Raw genomic sequence first — 19774 nt, 5'->3', positions numbered from 1 at the left:
GGAGCCTAAAGCATCCTCCCCCGACCGCTGGGGTGGGCAGCCAGTGTTGTGGCATGAGGGACACAACGTCTTGTTCCCTCCATCAGGGAACCGAGGTTACATCCGTAACCAAGACGTTCCCTTTCTGTCGGTCTCTCGACGTTGTGTCGAACCGACAGAATGGGGTTCCTATGGAAAACTCCACAGCACTGAGCCGCGTCACAATATCTGTGGAGCGACGTTGACTGGCCTGGGCGAGTCAGACGAAGACGCTAACACGAAATTATGACCCTCCAGTGGAGAGGTAGGGGGACCCAGAGCTTTACACAAAGTTGGGAAGCCCCTATCACCGGCCGTCACGGGCGGAGGCCTAGTTCTCTAAATGGCGAGAAGCCGCCCGGCACCGTACGGGCCACTGGGTAAGCATTATTCCCCTCTGGGGGAAAAACGCTGCAGAGGCCACTACCTACCGTAGGGAGGAATAGTGGAGACACCACATGGTCTCACCATCAGGGGAGAACTCATGGGAGGAATGTGCGGACTGCAGGAGTTAACCGCAAGGTGGTAGTCCACCTGGGGAGGTCATGGGTTGCCAAGGTGGGAACCATTCATGAGGATACATCAGACGGAACAGCCCACGGAGGGAGGGTTACCACGTCTGGAGCACTAGGTCCGGTTAGAGCTATGTGGGAGATAACTCAACTATTCCCCAGCCTAAGGGGGCAGGGCTGCTCTGCCCAGCCTGTCCCCTGGAAGGGTGCTTAGTGATGGATGAAATGCCTGTTCTTTACCCGAGGGAAAGAAGTGAGGCAAGATCGCCACTGCTCCCCCCGGAGGGGGAAGGGCTTCCGCAGGCGTAAGCCCTACCGGCTGCCGGTCCCACGCGTAGGTATTAGAACCTCACGGAGTTGTTAGGCATAGCCCAACCCGCAGCTCTGCAGATGTCTGCCAGAGAGGCGCCCTGAGCCAGCCCAACGGGCAGGGGCGAATTGAGATCGATATGCCCTAACGAGGGCATCCACGATCCAGTGCGCCAGCCTCTGTTTGGAGACAGCCCTCCTGCTGACCTCCGAAACAGACAAAGAGCTGCTCAGAGCTTCTGGGCTCTGCGTGCGGTCCAAGTAGAGGCGCCGTGCGCGTACTGGACACAACACGAATAGGTTGGGTCTTCCTCCCCGGTGGGGAGCGCCTGCAGGTTCAACACCTGGTCTCTCGGGAGAGTGGTGGGAACCTTGGGCACGTAGCCGGGGCGGGGTCTCAAGATGACGTGAGAATCCCAACCCCGAGTTCTAGGCAATCTGTGGACACGGAGGGTGCAAGTAGATCCTCTACCCTCTTGGAGGTGAGCGCAATGCGGAAAGCCGTCTTTATCAAGACTGAGAAAGAGCGGCAACCCCGAGAGGCTCGAAGGGGGCGGGGCCTCTTGAGGCCCGCCACCTAGGTCGCAAGAGGGTACGGAGTGCGGGTAAGATGGTCACCCTCTCGCGCCCCTTAGGAACCTAATGACCAGGTCGGGCTGTCCCAGAGGCTACCCAGCACGTCGTACCCGACCGAGCAACTCCGCGGGTCTTCTCGCCGAGAAGAGCACCAGGACGAGAAGAGGCGCCACCTATGGGCGTATAGCCACCCAGTGGCCGAAGCCCTTAGCCTGAGTGACGTCCCAACCGGACCGGGGGTGGGTCACTCAGGATCTCCTCGTCCCGTCCAGACATGGAGACCAGGTTTTGCCTGGGATGCCGTAACGTGCCCCTTCCCCTGGGGAAGCTCTGCACCGGGGAGAGCTTGCTCTTTTCTCAGTTGACCTGTAGCCCCACCGATCTAGGTGCCGGAGCACCAGGTCCCTGTGTGTACACGACAGATCTCGAGAGTGTGCCAAAACTGAGCCAGTCGTCGAGATAGTTAGTACCCGCACACCTCCTTCCCTACGGGGAAGGAGGGCGGCTTACACGACCTTCGTAAAGGCTCGTGGAGACAGGGACAGACCGAAGGTGAGGACCCGGTACTGATATGCCCATCCCTCGAACGCAAACCATCGGAACGGCCGATGTCGAGGGAGGATCGAGACATGAAGTACGTGTCCTTCAGGTCGAGTGCCATGAACCGGTCCTGACACCTGACGGACGTCAGGATGCGCTTCTGCGTGATCAACGTGAAAGGCAGCTATAGTGTAGGTGCCTGTTCAGAACACACAGACCCAAGATAGGGTGCAACCCCCCGCCTTTCTTGGGGACAATGCAGTACAGGCTGTAAAACCCGTTGAAGATCTCGTCTGGTGAGACGGGCTCGATCACCCCCTTCACCAGAAGGGTGGCGACCTCGGCCCGAAGTACGGGAACATCCTAGCCTCTGACTGAGGTATATCGGATGCTGAACTTGGCAGGCGTGAGGCGACTGAATCGCGTAGCCGTGACGGATCATCTTCCCTAGCCAGTCTGACAGCCTGGGAAGCCGGACAGGCACCCAGAATGAGACGGGGACTAAGGTACGATCTTTTTCATCGTCCCCCGGGGGGGGTGGTTCGATGGCTAGCAGTACGGATTCCTTGCCGGGGGAGGTCCCCCGGGGAGGAGATCGGCTCTGCTGTTTTTCCTGCCTGGCGACTGCGCAGCTCAACGCACTGTCTGACTGAGAGTGCTGAGGGCTGGTGTTTATACTCGACATTGCGCTTCGCCATGACGCAATGTCGAGTTTGCCGTTCACCGTCGTACAGAGGGAGAGAGCGGCTGTGGTAACCCAGAGAGAGAGGAAACTCTCCTTTTTGAGAGTAAGTGGGAGCCAGCCCCCCGGAGGGGGCCAGCAGATGGAGAGACGGGGCAGGATCCGTCCCTATCCGACTTCCCAGCAATGTGGCTGGGGTCGGGCCCAATGGTAGCCTCGATCCCCCTGAGGTCTTCCCATGACAGCCGCTGCGCCGCGGCTGCTGATGGGGCGATGGTCTCCTCTTTGCTGTCTCCTCCAGGGGGGGCCGCCTGAGTGGGGGGCACCAGAGCTGGAGGGCGTTGAAGAGGACCAGGGCTGCTGGGAAGCAGACAGTGCACGGGACTCGACGGCCGAGGCGGCCGAGTTGCGGCACGAAGGACTGCTTCTTACTGTCGAGAACCCTCCGGGGGAGGCCGCGTGCGGGTCTCGCGCCCCCCCCCGACGGCTCGACAGTAACACCAACCAGCCCCCCCTTGCGAGACGGGTGCGTCGAGAAAGCGGACCTTCTCAGCGTTACTCATCTGCGCAAGGATTGGCCAGAGGAGTTTCTCATGGACCACAAGTGTGGACATCGTCCAACCCAGGGCCCGCGTAGTCACCTTGGTTGCCCGTAGAGCGAGGTCGGTGGCGGCGCATGAGTTCCTGCATAAGCGCTGGGTCGGTCTTACCCTCGTGGAGCTCTCTCAACGCCCTGGTCTGGCAGGAGCTATAGCGTGGAGAGAGGAGGCAGCTCGGTCCGCCGCAATGTAAGCTCTCGACACCAGAGATGCCGAGACACCACATGCTTTGGACGGGAGTCTAGGTTGAGCCCCCCACGAGTGCACCACAGCGGCATACTCCACCTGGGGGACACCGAAGTATCCTCCAGCTGTCTCAACCTCGAGTGAAGAGAGGGTGACAGAACTTTGTTTGACGTGAAACGTGCTGGGAAGGGGCGTTCCAGGTCTTACAAAGTTCCTCATGCACTTCCGGTAAACACGGCACTGGGGGCGGGCGCGGCTTGGAGCCGCGCTCAAACCCGAGGCGCCATGTAGCCAGCCGCGAGCGCCGGGAGAGGCAGTGCGGGCACTGCAACCCAACACTCACGGCGGCCCGGGAAAGCATGGCCGACATCTCGACATCCGCTTTTTCCTGGGCTCGACCCCCCGAGGGAGGGAGCCCGAGGAATCGTCGGAGTCGGATGGCAGTACGTCACCCCCCGATGCTGCAAGAGACATCTCATCATCACGCATCGTGTCCGAATACGTGATTGAGGAATAAGACGGCGGACCGTCTCCTGGGGAACGGTCAGACGAGCGAGACGAGGTGTGAACGGTCCGTGAGCCCGTGGCTGGCGGATTATCGCTCACAGTAATCCTAATATCACCCTCGCTGCTTGCCATAGCGGACGGCAGGGCCGTAGTCCTGCCGCCACGGAACGGGGAGCAAACGAGGTGGTGGCTGAGTCCCGTGGGAACACAGCCACCTGTGACGCAACGTCTGAATCGTCACCGCCCGCAGTGCGGGCAGGACGTATCCACAACGTCTGCCCCAGCGTACTGGAAGCAGGCATTGTGTCCATTCCCCTCCTCGATGAGTGTGTTGCACCCATGAGAACAGCGGGACAAGCCACGCTGGAGAAATTTGCTCTTTTAGAAAAGGAAATTTGCTCGAACACCTCCGGAACTGCCGAGACGCCCAGGGGAGAGTCACTGCAGGAAGGGACCGTCCGCTGTCCACGTCGTAGATTCCAGCAGAAAGAATGATCACCAAGATCGTAGAGAAGCTCACCAGATGCGTAGGCTCTGAAGAACAAAAAGGTGAATGAATGAGCACGCCGGCTTCCCTCTTATACCCGGACATCCGGGGAGGAGCCCAGCATGCCAATTTCATTCGCCAATTTTCATTGGCCTTTTCTAAATACTCAGAAGATGATAGGTTCTCAAGACAAACCCCATTCTGTCGGTTTGACACAACGTCGAGAGACCGACAGAAAGGGAACCATGGTTTTGCTACAGTAACCATCGTTTACTATGGTTTTGACAAAAAACGTGGTTTTCAAAACCATGGTTATTTTGTGATAACCATTGTTTTACTACAGTAACCATGTTTTTTTGTTTTAACTGTAGTAAAACCAAGGTTTTTCAATTTTAGCTGTAGTAAATCCATGGTAAATTTCCATAAGGGCTGGGCCCGTATATATCAAGCTTCTGAGAATTACTTACAAGAACACTGCTAAGAATTGACTTAAGAGTAAAACAATTCTTGGCTCAAAGCTGTGCCTAAAAGTTGGTTATAAAGCAGCTCCGTCGTAATTTAAGCGAAGTGTTACGGAGTCAAAGTAGGGTCACATATATTTGCAACAAAAAAAGATTTGCAAACAAAAAATAAGTTTTTCAAAATAAAAATAAAAATTGAGCAAAAAAATACAACTGCAAACCAAAATAATGAATTGCAAAATAAAACGTAGGTATTGAGAGAAAAAAAAAATGTTTTGCAAACAAAAAGAAAATTTTGCAAAAAAATTAAGTACTCAGAGATAAAATATTTTTTTCCCAAAGAAAACCTTTAACAGCAATGATTTTGCAACACATCTTTTCCTTTGCAGTACCTACCAATTCATTTGCACCGCCACTTTAATACTGCGTTTCAGCCACCAGTGCTTTTGCGACTCGGTTGTTCCTTTGCGCTTCACTTTACTTTGCGTTTGGCTTTGTGGCCCTGGTTTGACGTGGGGGAGGAGTCAACGGATTGGGGCATGTATAACGGGTCTGGGCATGCCTTCCTCGTTATGTCATCAGTGTGAGTCACAGTAGATAAAAGTGCAAAGGATCGATCGTCATGGCAGAGCAGAGGAGGCAGATCTCAAGTATGTCTAGGAGATTGTCTTTACAATTAAACCTGTGTTTTGTTTCTGTTTGTTAACTAAAATGTATATTAACATGTTTGCTCAAGTTAAAGAACTTAGAGATCAATAAATGCAGTGTTTTTTTAAGCAGTATGAATGGCTGCTACATGTATTCTACAGGCCAACAGACAACGCAAGTGGTAATCAATCTGCCAAAAACGAAAGGGTTATTACACTTGCACTGTATAAAATGCTATATATATTTACCTGTTGTATTAGCATAGTTGTAGTACATACACCATGGTTAAACTATGGCTCCTGTAGTAAAACCATGGTAAATGGGTCGTATAACTTCACTCACTAGACTTATAAATTATGACTTGCTTAAACTTGCTGATTCTCTGTACTCAATGCACATCCTTGGCATTGTTGTGCATGTTTATATTAACTGTGTTATTTGCTCTTTACTCTGTGTCTCATATGCAGATGCCTCTGTTCAGACACAAGATGCATTACATAGCTTAGATATTACAGTAAGTATATTTATGGTTAGAAAGATTCCATGATTTGTGTAAACATTTTAATGCTCATATAAGGAGTTAATAATTCTGTTGTTTTTCCTTTGTTTTGGCTACAGGTGTTGTGCTCTGGAAGAAATGCAATGAAGCATCCAAGGCTCAACTCACACGATCATTCTTTTTGATCATTTACATACACTGGATTCTTAATATACTGTATAATGTTACCTGATTGAGCATAAGTGAATGTTTGTATTTTTTGTAATAGTCGTGTATACGTTTCTTAAAGTTCTTTACATCATAAAGTCACTGTTAGAAAGGCGTACATTATAAGAACATTAGGCTGAAAGCCTACACTGCTATTTTGCACAAATGACGGAACAAAATACAGTTGGATGACATGCTTTAGTTTAATGTTTTTTAGTATTATTATGCAGTTTTCCACGTGTCTGCACAGTAAGTAATCAACGGTAACCTTTTCAATATAAAAGTGATATCAAAATGTGCTTTAAAAGTATCAAATGTGTTTGTTTTATTAACAATATAAATAAACAGTTAGTCAAGAATAAAACAGAAAGTTTTGTGATGGGGAATAGGCACATTAACATACTGTATCACTACAAGTACACTGAAAAAAATGATACTTTAAACGTACTTAATTAAATTATGGACAGTGGTTCCACACAACAGAAATATGTTATCTCTACTCAAATACTTAATGTATGATGAACTAAACTGAACTGAGTAAACTTAAACAACCATGTCCAAATAATGTCTAAATAACTTGAATCAAATAAGTTCATCCTACTAAAAGTATTTAAGTAGAGATAACATGTTTCCATTATGTGGAACCGCTGTCCATAATTGAATTAAGCTGGTTTAAGGTAAGATATTAGCTGTTATTTTAACACACTAAATAAGCTAAATAAAGCTCTTATTGTTCAGAGTTAGCCAGAAGTTGGTTTTGTTAAACTTTCGGCATACCCCAAGTACCTGCTTTTTTATTAAAGCAATTTTAAATCTGGTTAGCAGGTCCTCAACCCAAGCACATGCTCTACACTTTACCACAATGGCAACCCCCAAAAAACATTAACATACCAGAAACTATTTTAAATACAAACATAAAAGAGTATTAAACATGAAAAAATATCCCTGTTTCATCATTTTGATAAAAGATGTATAAAATAACATTTTATTGCAACTTTTACTCTCCCTATTCAGCCCCGTGAAAAGCATGATGGGAAGTGGAAATCCTGTTCCTAGTTAATAACGCTACTTTAATACAACTAAATTAATTAATGTTGTGTTACTTGATTTATTTTAGTAAATTGAACAAGCATCAAATGTGATTTTGATCTACTTGATTGAAACATGTTAATTTAAAATGTAAACATTTAGTTAAGCCAAAGCATTACTGTTTTTAGTCCGTTTAACACAATGCAATTGTGTTTGAACATAAAACCTAATACAATGGTGTTAAAACAAAAAATAAATTGTTTAAATAAAGTGAGCAATATCCTAAAATCATTTTTTAAGTGTAACCTTTAAACTGCTTTGAGATGATTTTACATCTCTGTTTTGATTGTTACAATTCTGCTTAAATCATATGATACCAAACATTTTGTTGAGGTATAAAAGTTCAAATAAAATATGCTGTTTGAAAATATGACCAAATGCTGGTTGTAGCAGATGTGTCCCTCATGCAGATATAGTTCAGACCAGGTAAGCATCGGTATGGAGACATTTTGCTGAGCCTTATATCATAATATGATGCTGGTAAAGCAAAGAATGTGCAAGAACTGGATAATTTTTCTGAAGATCAGCGGGCAGTTAACAGCTGATGACAAACAAGGTACTTATTCTTAACAACCACAAAACAAAAACAGTGATTGTCCAAGTAACATGATTAAGAATCCAGTGTGTGTAAATGATCAAACAGAATGATCGTGTGAGTTGAGCCTTGGATGTTTCATTGCGTTTCTTCCAGAGCACCTGTAGCCAAAACAAAGGAAAAACAACATAATTATTAACTCCTTATATGAGCATTAAAATGTTTACACAAATCATGGAACCTCTCTAACCATAAATATACTTACTGTAATATCTAAGCTATGTAAAGTGTCTTGTGTCTGAACAGAGGCATCTGCATATGAGACACAGAGTAAAGAGCAAATAACGCAGTTAATATAAACATGCACAACAATGCCAAGGATGTGCATTGAGTACAGAGAATCAGCAAGTTAAAGCAAGTCATAATTTATAAGTCTAGTGAGTAGACATATGCCTGGTTAATCGAAAATATATGTCACGTGATTTATGCACAATTTGTGAGTGCAGTACGGTAAAATGCTGCTGCATCCGAAAGCCAGAGGGCGCTCTCATGCAGAAACTCCAAATACGCAACGCAGAAGAAGACCATAACAGAAGTAGTTCTAGGAAATGCCTAAGGACATGTTTTCATCACTGATCCTCAAGCCTCCTCGGGTATTTTCATGATAATAAAGTATATTTATAATGATCATGTTTGACGGGTGTTGCTTTTTTAAATGCACGTTATAAGCGACTTAAACTCACACTGCTTTTAGATCAAGCAGCATTTCTACTGATCCCAGAGCCGTGCTTCACGGACAAACGATATTTTGCATTATCGCAGCCAACTCGGTTTCAGTAGGATTTAGTGGTAACCGCGGTTAACCAGGCACATATCTACTAGTGAGTGAAGTTCTATGACCCATTTATCATGGTTTTACTACAGGAGCCATAGTTTAACCATGGTGTATGTACTACAACTATGCTAATACAGCAGGTAAATATATATAGCATTTTATACAGTGCAAGTGTAATAACCATTTCGTTTTTGGCAGATTGATTATCACTTGTCTGTTGGCCTGTAGAATACATGTAGCAGCCATTCATACTGCTTAAAAAAACACCACATTTATTGATCTCTAAATTCTTTAACTTGAGCAAACGTGTTAATATACATTTTAGTTAACAAACAAAAACAAAACACAGGTTTAATTGTAAAGACAATCACCTAGACATACTTGAGATCTGCCTCCTCTGCTCTGCCATAACGATCGATCCGTTGCACTGTTGTCTACTGTGACTCACACTGATGATGTAATGAGGAAGGCATGCCCAGACCCGTTATACACGCCCCAATCAGTTGACTCCGCCCCCACATCAAACCAGGGCCACAAAGCCAAACGCAAAGGAAAGTGAAGCACAAAGGAAAAACCGAGTCGCAAAAGCACTGGTGGCTGAAACGCAGAATTAAAGGTGCGGTGCAAATGAATTAGTAGGTATGGCAAAGGAAAAGATGTGTTGCAAAATCATTGCTGCTAAAGGTTTTCTTTGGGAAAAAAATATTTTATTTCTGAGTACTTAATTTTTTTTTTGCAAAACCTTCTTTTTGTTTGCAAAACATTTTTTTTCGCAATTCATTATTTTGGTTTGGAGTTGTATTTTCTTTGCTCAATTTTCATTTTTATTTTGCAAAACTTATTTTTTGTTTGCAAATCTTTTTTGTTGCAAATATATGTGACCCTACTTTGACTCCATACATTCACATTAAATGGTGAAATTCCTAAAATGAGTTTATATTCAACACACATATGACAGTAAAGAATTTTCAAGAGAATACATTATGATATAGACATTGGAAATGAAAGAAAAACACGTTTCCAACATTTCTTAATTACCCATTTTAAACCGGTGCTGACATTTTTTTTATTTGCTTTAGTCGAGTAGGGCCTACTTTCGCTTTAAATACAATGTTATTTTCGGTATAAATGTTTTCTTGCATGTGAAATCACACATACCATTGAGAACAAAATACAGCACAATGAGAACACTCAAAAATAATGCAAATGCATTGCAATAGAGTATAACAATAGGATCCATAGCAATACAGCATAATGAGAATGCGCAACAGTACTGATGACCCATAGAGCATAACTCGAATGTGCGCAGCATTAATGACATGTGCGGACTGCGTGCCTTTTATCTTGCGCAGAAAGATGTTTGTTAAATGTATTTATTTAGATTATGAAAAATGATGTGTAGATGTTGTTTCATTCATGCCTTTCGCAAATTCATACTTTAAAAAAGTGCCACCCGCAATTACGCCTATGCAGGGGAGTAGGCCTACCGAATTTATGCGTGTATAATGTGGAATGATACAGTTCCATTGGCCAACCCCTCTCTCCACCACATGTCTCTGTCTCCTAAGCGCCATCACAAGTCCCTAGTGGCAACTCCTAAGCACTTAAGAGACCTCTCGAGCTGTCTTAAATAATTGGGAGAGTAAGCGTGATTTTTAGCTTCAAGAAATTTGATAACTTGCTTTTATATTTAAGTTTGGAACTAGGAGTACATTTCATGAATTCTCAGCACTTAATGGCTGAACAGATTTTTAAAAACTAGGCATCATACACTTGCCGACTTTGTAAACAGTATCATAGGCATAATTTGCGGGTGGACGGGTGGGACATGTCCCCACCACTTTTTGCTAAAGTCAAATTTGTCCTCACCACTTATTGGAAGAAACAAAAAAACGGAGTGTCTATTTACCATGCAAGTAGCCAGCTTTGTAAGCAGAGGCATTAACTCCACCCATCAGTTTCAGATTGGAATAGAAAAAGTGTTAGAAAGGCACAAGAAAGTATATTTCTCCAGTGGCGTAGAGCGTGAAGCACTTCATGGGGGGGCAGTCATGGCCTAATGGTTAGTCGGACTCGTGACCAGAAGGTTGCCGGTTCGATTTCCTGGCCGGCGGGATTCCCAGGGCCGGCAGGGCCCCCACTTGCTCCCCAGGCGCTGCAGTGATAGCTGCCCACTGCTCCGGGTGTACGTGTGTTCACGACTTGCTGTGCGTGTGTTCACTACTCTCTGGATGGGTTAAATGCAGAGGTCACATTTCGGGTATGGGTCACCATATCTGACTAATAGGTCACTTTCACACTTCATGTCAGGGGCGTAGCTACATGGTGGCCACGGCTACCCCTGAATGATGGATGGCAACCTATCTGGCCACCTTTGTTGTGCGAAGCAGTTTTAAGATTTGTGTCGGAGTGCTGCGCAGATCATTTAATGTATGCACTGAAAGTAACGCGAGAACATTACTTGTGTTACTTGTGTTAATATGATGTCATACGCTGACGCACTGACGCAAACAGTCTGAGCGCTATAGCTGAACAGCTGCTAACCGCTTCGTGACAGTGTACTGTCTGTGTACCATAGAAGTTCATCGCGAGCAGGAGGATCAGGTCAGTAAAATCAGTCTTGTTTAACTGGATTTCATTCATTAATTACATTTTTGCGAAAGTTTAAATTGGGGTACAGCAATGTTTATTTTCTATAAAAAAAATGCTAACTTCAAATGATAGCTAGCAAATTATTTTAAAATAATGTTAGCACATGAAAGCATTGCAAATAAATTGTTTACTTTACGTTCTTTGTGTATGTGTTTGACCAGCAAAGTATGTGTAATGAAGAATTGGTGTAAATTACAGTAGAAGTTAAAGAATTTCTGTCTGTAAGGATTTTTTGGTCACCCTAAAAAATCACTGGGTCTTACCTGGCCACCTCTAAAAAAAAGTTCTGGCTACGCCCCTGCTTCATGTCGTCGTGGGTTTGGGTCAGCTGTTTGCTGAACTTTTTCCCTATCACATATCGGATTGTAAAGGTATTTATTTTTAATAAAATGATGAAAATATTTGAAAATGGCTGTTCAAGTCATACATGTACCAAACATTTTGCGCTTAATTGCACTTGTGTGCTATTCGTCCTTATTGTTCTCGACATGTTGTTGCTATCGTCTATTGCAAGATTAATTACATTTTGATACTTGATAGAAAACTCCAATAAATGGAAAAAGTCACAACTTTGTAGTTTCATGAGTTCAAAACAAAATTTAGAAAGTTCATTGTATATTTGTAGCCTATCTGGCAATGCCCGTAGTAATAAGTGAAAATAAGATTTTTTTAAAAATAGGCCTATTATTTTTCCATCTGTTTCCCCTGTATACTTGAATGTTTGTCCTTATTAGCATTGTCCTTATCTCAATGCTTGACCCACCGAAAGGTAATCTGTGTCAAACACCAAATTTTTAACATGGGGAAAACACTCATTCGTTTCAGTAGTTTTTATTTTATCACGAATTAATGCGTTTAATTACGTACGGCAACAGCCATCCTTACATATAATAAAGCACAACATGCTTTAAATTATCTATTGATGAAAACATGATATATTTAAAAACCAAATGGAAGCAGATCTGATATGTGATGTGAAAATTTAGAATAGTGACTTAAGCGGATTCGAACCTGCTTCACAGCAGTGTCAATATTATTTGTCATGCGTCTTTCGCACTAACGTTACACCACTGAAGCCGTCGATAAAGCGGCGCAGTTTTTACACTATTTACTGGAGGAGGAGTAACCTACATTTTTCGCGCTTGTGACGCCCATGAATATTCCCAACGAGTTATTACAGAAACAATTCATTAAAGTATTGTTTGTGTCGTCTTTGTCCCCACCACTTTTCAAAACAAAGTTACGCCACTAAAACGGTTAATGCTAAAATACACTACACAACTGGTATCATACACTAGCAGAGTTTCCGAACGCAACAAACACGCGCCTCGTTGCTAGGAGACGCATGACCAACGAAACAAACATGGATGTGCTGAAGATAGGTGCCTCGTAACTGCACACCTCTGTTTTGGTCAGTGTATTACCACATCCGGTTTCCGTAGTAACTCATCATACGCTACGTGTTTGTTTGCAACAATCCGAAACGGTGATGTGTACGGTAGTCCGTGTTACCATATGTTCTTCTATACTACAACCTCAAAGTAGACTCGGGGGTAGCAGCTGATTGTTAGAAGTTAGCACAGAGTGTGCTAGCTACATGGAACATTTGTATTTACCCGAAACACAACGCATGGACTTGAACTGTTCAACATTGACGTGGTTTACTGGTCTGAACAAAATAATCTGCTACTTTTTACCACAACACGTTTAGTGTGGTTGTTTAGTCTTTATTTACAAGCACTACACACATTCATGACGAGACACGACAACATGCTAGCTATCGACACCGGCAACCATATATTATCTCTCAGCTACCTTACGCTTACAAAGTGCGAACCGGTGTTGCGCCAATGACACAGACTAATAACAAATACATTCAAAAGTACAGGACAGTAACAAAAAATGTACATATAACACTTACAAATCCAGGAGCCGGACCGCTAGGTCTGCATCCGTTTTGCAACCCGTTGCCTCTTGCTGCTCGCGTCACCAAGTGTAAGCCCGTCCGATATTGATTCGTGACCGGCCTCGCGTCCGATCACTCTCTCGCTTTCTTTTCTTTGCTTCCTCCGACAAAACCCTCTTTGGTTTTTTGCCTGGCTCTGCCATGGTGATGTTTTGGATAGTTTCGTCTTACTGTTAGCTCTGCTGTTGACCACCTTCTCCCAGGCTACGACTAAAACGTGACGTATGCCGTAAAGCAGGGGATAGGCGGGGTTTGTACCGGCCCAAACACCAAAGTTACAATTTCAAAGTGCAATTTCAGCCGATAGGATGCTGCTTAGGTAGTAACGGCAGTAAAATTCATCCAGTTAAAAGTTGTCCTACCACTAAAATAATTTTAGAGACATTATTTTGAGGTCAAAAAGTTACTCGTTGCTGCTTTAACACCCACCATTCAGTGCACAAAAGTAGTATTACGGCAACAAAATACTTATGTTCTGCAATTTTAACAACACTATACCCGCTGAGGCGTTGTGTGTTTATATGTTTGCAGAGCGATCTCTTTAGCTGTTGCCATCTTTCGCATGTATCACGCGTTTTTTGGGAGGATAGTTTAGGCTGGGTTTGTAAAGCGATTAGGTTTATATAGGCCTAGATATAAAAGCAAGCAATTACGGGAATATATTAGAGATGCACCGATTGCAATTTTCTTTGCCGATTCCGATTTTACTACAAGTGAAACCTGCCGATTCCGATTTTCTATCCACAAACTATAATTGACAGTATACTGTATATAAAACCATATTACTACTTACTAAATTATCCATTTGCACAAGTGTACATACAATCTGTTAATATGTTTATTCTACTATATACTACCCTGTACAATGTCTCTTATATGTTATTATCCCCCATTTTCTGTAAAATAGTCTTTATTTTATATATGCACAATTTAGAATCTTTTAGACTGTAAATCGTATTATATTGTATTGTCATTGTGTTGAATGTCTGTACTAGAAGCTTCCAACACCAAAGAAAATTCCTTGTGTGTGCAAGCACACTTGGCAATAAAGCTCTTCTGATTCTGATTCTGATATTAACTTTTCTTCAATGCACATTTTTTTTATTTTTATTGAATAAATGATTGAACATTACAATTTCCCCAAATTTCCCTAAATGCAGTTCTCCAAGCTGCATTAAATTACAGAATCTTCTCTTTCCCAAACAACTCTTAAATTGAATAACTTTGTGACTGAAAAGAAGTACAAAAAATAAAATTTAACTCAACATGTCACTTAATTTACCTTTTTTATTTTTGTACTCATCTCACAAAAGTCTAAGATAACAATAAAATACTTCAACGTTATTCTCGTCTGTTTCCGTTTATGAAACTAACATTGCTTTATTTCATTTTTTTCTGAAATGTAAAATAAATTGTCTTTATCTTGTGTCTGTAGGATTGAAAGAAGTGGGTTGATTTTTGCTGCAACTTCAATAAAAAAGTTAAAAAATCTTATGAGTGAATTCTACTCTAAAGATGTATATGTATTTGCAGTTTTTTGTGTTAGTAAAGAACTCAATCAGATATATATATATATATCACATATATTGGTTGATTTATTCATTTTTTTATATTTTGTTTTTTTTAAAACAAGTAGAAGTCGTGTTGAATGTCATTTTACCTAGGTGAAATAACCACAGTTTTAACGTAAGACAAGGAATCAGGTTGAATGGAATTTACGTTTGTTTTACACAGAGTGAACGACTTCAACATGAGTTTAGCATGTGTCAGAGTTTAGCATGATGCTAATAGCATCACTGTTGGCATACATACCCCATGGAGACGGAGCAGCGAGAGATGAACTACAGTGCACCTTTTGTCTGTACAGTACATGATGCGCGTGCACGCGCGTGCAGTCAGCGGATATGAGAGATGCGCGTCAGTCAGCAGAGACTCGCGGTCCGGTGGACCCACATGCGAGTATAAACGTATGGAAAGCCAAGGAGGGTCAAAAACGCGTGAATTTTAACACGTCAACAACACGTAGAGTACGTGTTGTTTACCCTCCTGGCTTTCCATATTTGCGCGTAGAGTACGTGTTGTTTGCGCGTAGAGTACGTGTACTTTACCCGTGAAAAATCGACGCGTATTCTACGCGCAAACAACGTGTTCTCGACGCGTGACGTCAGACGTCAATTTCCCGTGTTTTTGAGCCATCCGGCCACTTGACCAGTTTGAACGTGTAAGCGTGATGGTTCCTATTGGCTGCTGAGCGGTAGGGTTAAACCATTACTGTAGGCGTATGGGGTTGCCTTCCATTTCTAGACTCTTTGCCATCACAATGCATGTAAGATGCGAAAGTTCCACTTATCTATTTGTGCTTGATGGCCAGTGAAAGTCCTCACCTCAGCAAGCTATTAGATATAGACTTTAATAATCTTATTTGCTTTCTAATTTTCTCGCAATTGAGATTGATTTTTTTAGCAGAGACGGTAAGTACTCAAAATACTTGGAGCAAGTTCCAGCTTGAGTGTTTTAGGGGTTACGGCAACGTACGACTCATCAGCATGATTGCGGTTCGAATCTACCTTCTGCCAAACATGTTGTCTCCTTTTCCCTTCCCTCATCAGAATGAAAAGGCATATTTGTTATTTGTTGTAGCGCAAATTATGGAAATGTTCAGAAAGTTGAAATAAAGTGCCTCACGGCTAATAAATAATGAAGCTTTTATGTGATTAAGTTACTGGTAGGTGTAGTAGGCATTTCAACTGTTTGCCATCACAATGCATGAAAGATGCGAAAGTTCCACTTATCTATTTGTGCTTGATGGCCAGTGAAAGTCCTCAACAAGATATTAGATATAGATATTTAATAATCTTATTTCTCGTTTATGGCTCGGGTCTCGTGATTGATTGTTTTAGCAGAGACATTAAATAATTAAATGTGGCCGGGTTTATAATTACTTGTTAATCAAGACAAAACACTGACTACACATTAACTGGGGTTCTTTTATTCCCGACTACACCCGAAAGGGATGCAGCATTAAAGAAAAACTAAGTCAGGCTTAGGAGAAACAATGCCACATTTTGGACATGAGAAATTCAGCATCAGTCAATTGGTAAACAAAGTATTAAGTAAAAGAAAAACAAAACAAAACAACAACAAAAACCAAGTCTGCCTGTTCAGTGGCTCAATAACAATAGTTATGTTTAACCACCCCAAATAAACAACGGTAGTGACTATAGAGAAAAGGAAAACAGAAAAATACACATCATGGAACAATCCACGTTAACAACTGCAAGACATATAAGCACATGCAGCACATCTGCAGCACTTAAAACCATACTATACTATTGCTGCTTACATACATCAGGTCAAAAGCATTCACAAATACACATTGAACACAGTTCAATTCCGTTAGAAACAAAAAACAGATATATAAAACAAAACAAAGAAACATATCATCACAACTCACATTGCGGCAGTCTCTCAAACCCGAGTGCTCACGTGGACCGCAGCTCACGTGCGAGTAAACGTGCTTCAGCTCTCCCCTCTAATACAATACGAGAGTGTAATTAAGTAACTTTTTGCAACTTTACATAAACACAGACGACATATGAGTTACATGACAGTGTATATTATAACCGTAAACTGAAATAAACACTCACGCTCTTAACTTCAGACGCCTCTGAAGAGCACACTTAATGTGAAGACATCTCCCACGAACTAATGAGAAAGCTGAACGGACGTGCAAAATACGCAACAATCCACCGACCAGACCCTTAAGGCAAATCAATACACTCTGATAATAGTGATATTTATCACTATTTTAACGTCTTTTGAACTCTATAAACGTATTTTCTCACCACATCGAGGCCCGTTCGCTTCCCAGCTTCTTACGCTCGCATAGGCGCTCTCTCTCTCACACACACGGAGATAATCACTTAAAGGAGCCGCCACACCTTTTCACATATTACCTTTACATGCACAGGGGATTAAAAGAGGGCAAATATACAGCTTGTGGGCTATTTTACTTTCACCCGGTTACACTCTCCCCTGCCTACAGTCATCGTCCTCGGTGACAGCAACCACCATTTAATTATCAACTACTCCTTGTAGTTTCCCAGATGTATACAAAACTATACCAGCTAAAACCTGGGAAAGAACATCGGGACTGATAGAAACAGCATTACAAGCAGACTTTGGCAGCCTGTTCAGATTATTGTTAATACCAGCAGTGGAGCGCTGAGATCTTCGTGGGAAGGGGCAGGGTGCTTCTGCCGAAGGATTTTCGGTCCGAGGCTATCGAAGAACTGGGACCGGCTTTGTCACCATCACATCTGGAGGTAAATCGGTTCTCTCAGTTTCAGCCTGGATACGCTCTCTGACACAACCAGCCTCATTAATCCCTTGCACATTCTCACAATTTTCATGTTCTTCCTCCACTACAGCTTCCACACCATCCCCTGGTTCTGCGCTGGCCTGCGGAGACTCCCCACATGCTTGATCTGCCAGGTTCTTCTCAGTCCTTCTGGTTTCCTCCACGAGTACACACTCCACATACGATGAAGGCATTTCTTCCATCACTTTAGGGGTGGGTACTGCCACAGGGGTAACTCTGCTCCTTGGCATCGGCACTGGAACCGACTTTGGACAGGGCCTGATGTCGGACCTATGGACTCTTTTAGCAGGACCTCCCTCCACTGGTGCCACAGTGTAGGTTGTACCATGAACCTCCATCACTTGATATACTGTAGGTGCCCACGCGTCCTGGATCTTGTTCCGTCCAAGGGGACGATATCGTAAGTACACCTGCTGACCAAAGGCCACTTCTGGACAATATACCTCATTCTCACGCTTGGCAACACGGTCTGCCGCTTTCCTTTTAGCATACTCTCGTGCTCTAGCATGTGCGTCCCGAAGCCGCTCCCTGTGGATGGCCAACCAGGTAGGCTCCTTTTCTCTCACTGACTCTTGACCCAATAAGGCATCCACTGGTAAGTGTGGCTCCATCCCAAACAGCATATAGTAAGGAGAGTAACCAGTCGAGGCATGAGGGGTCACATTATAGGCGTACACCAGCTCGGGTAGGTACTCCGGCCATTTCCGTTTCTTGTCAGGTGGTAATGAGCGCAAGAGGTCATGGAGCGTACGGTTAAATCTCTCACACTGCGGATTGCCTTGCGGGTGATGTGGTGTAGTGCGAGACTTTTTAATCCCATACAGCATACAAAGCTCGGCAATAACCGCACTCTCGAAGTTCCTTCCCTGGTCTGAGTGGAGGCGCTGTGGCACACCGTACTTGAGGATCCATTCTTTCAGAAGGATTTTGGCCGTGGTGTCCGCTTTCTGATCTCGGGTGGGGAACCCCTGGCTGAACTTGGTAAAAACATCAGTTATGACCAGGACGTTCTCCCGCCCATCCGATGCAGGCTCCAGTATAGTGAAATCCATTGCCACTACTTCTAATGGCTGTGAAGCTAAGAAGGGAGTCCAGGGTGCCCTTATCTTAGGTTGTGGCATTTTGGCCAACACACATCGTTGACATGACTTCACCCACTTCTCCACTGCATCATACATTCCTATCCAATAGCAGCGCGGCTTGAGCAGGGCTAGCGTCCTCTCGACACCTTGGTGTCCCATTTGATCATGAACACTTCGCAGCACCGGTTCTACAAGACACGCAGGGAGCAGCAGCTGGAGACATTCCCCATTGAACACGTCCTCAATGGCTCTGTACAACAGCACTCCTTTTTCTCTGATCCTGTCCCACTGTTTGAGTAAGGACAGCGCTGAGCGAGATAGACCAGTTCTATCCTGCTTTGTGGGCTTCTTTTTTTTTTACCAGAAGTTCCTAAGCACAGTAATGGTGGGGTCTTCCTCCTGAAACCGGTGAAGCTCATCCCTAGTATATCCAGGCAACGTCGGAGTGTTCTCAAGAGTGCCATCTCCATCATCTTCATCCACTATGGCAGCCTGAAGCAGTCCTGCTTCTTCCCTGGCCACACGCACTGCCAAGTCCATCTCTACCACAGTACCTGTGCGAAGTGCATTGCAAATTGCTACACAGCCATCATACTCTGAATCCTCAGTTACCTCCTCTTTCTCCTCTAGCCCTGGCCTTCTGGATAGTGCATCAGCAGCGGTATTACACCGCCCTGGACGGTACTGCACCTCAAAATCAAACACTGCAAGCTGAGCAACCCACCGTTGCTCTATGGCACCCAGCTTGGCAGTGTTAAGATGGCAGAGGGGATTGTTGTCAGTTAGTATGGTAAATTTAGATCCCAGTAGGTAGCTCCTGAACTTCTCCACCACCGCCCACTTAAGGGCCAGGAGCTCCAGTTTCATGCTGCTGTAGTTTCTGTCATTGTGCTCCGCGCCCCTCAACCTTTGGCTTGCATAGGCTATAACAGTCTTTCTCCCATTCTGGTACTGATACAGCACGGCCCCCAGACCCAGGCTGCTGGCGTCGGTCTCCAGCACG

General features: G+C 44.1%; 1 long non-coding RNA gene across 1 annotated transcript; it reads left to right on the top strand.

Moving 5' to 3' along the window:
- Positions 1-5484: 5484 nt before the first annotated feature.
- LOC130550512 (uncharacterized) lies at positions 5485-6524 on the top strand. The gene is made up of 3 exons (XR_008962438.1): positions 5485-5527; positions 5993-6039; positions 6144-6524. It is a non-coding gene; the product is annotated as an uncharacterized LOC130550512 (long non-coding RNA).
- Positions 6525-19774: the final 13250 nt, after the last annotated feature.

This window comes from Triplophysa rosa, unplaced genomic scaffold (genome assembly GCF_024868665.1).
Source record: "Triplophysa rosa unplaced genomic scaffold, Trosa_1v2 scaffold34_ERROPOS4128799, whole genome shotgun sequence".
In the NCBI taxonomy this organism is placed as follows: domain Eukaryota; kingdom Metazoa; phylum Chordata; class Actinopteri; order Cypriniformes; family Nemacheilidae; genus Triplophysa; species Triplophysa rosa.
Note: the sequence above shows the minus strand (reverse complement) of the source record. Positions and strands in the feature narration are given on the sequence as shown.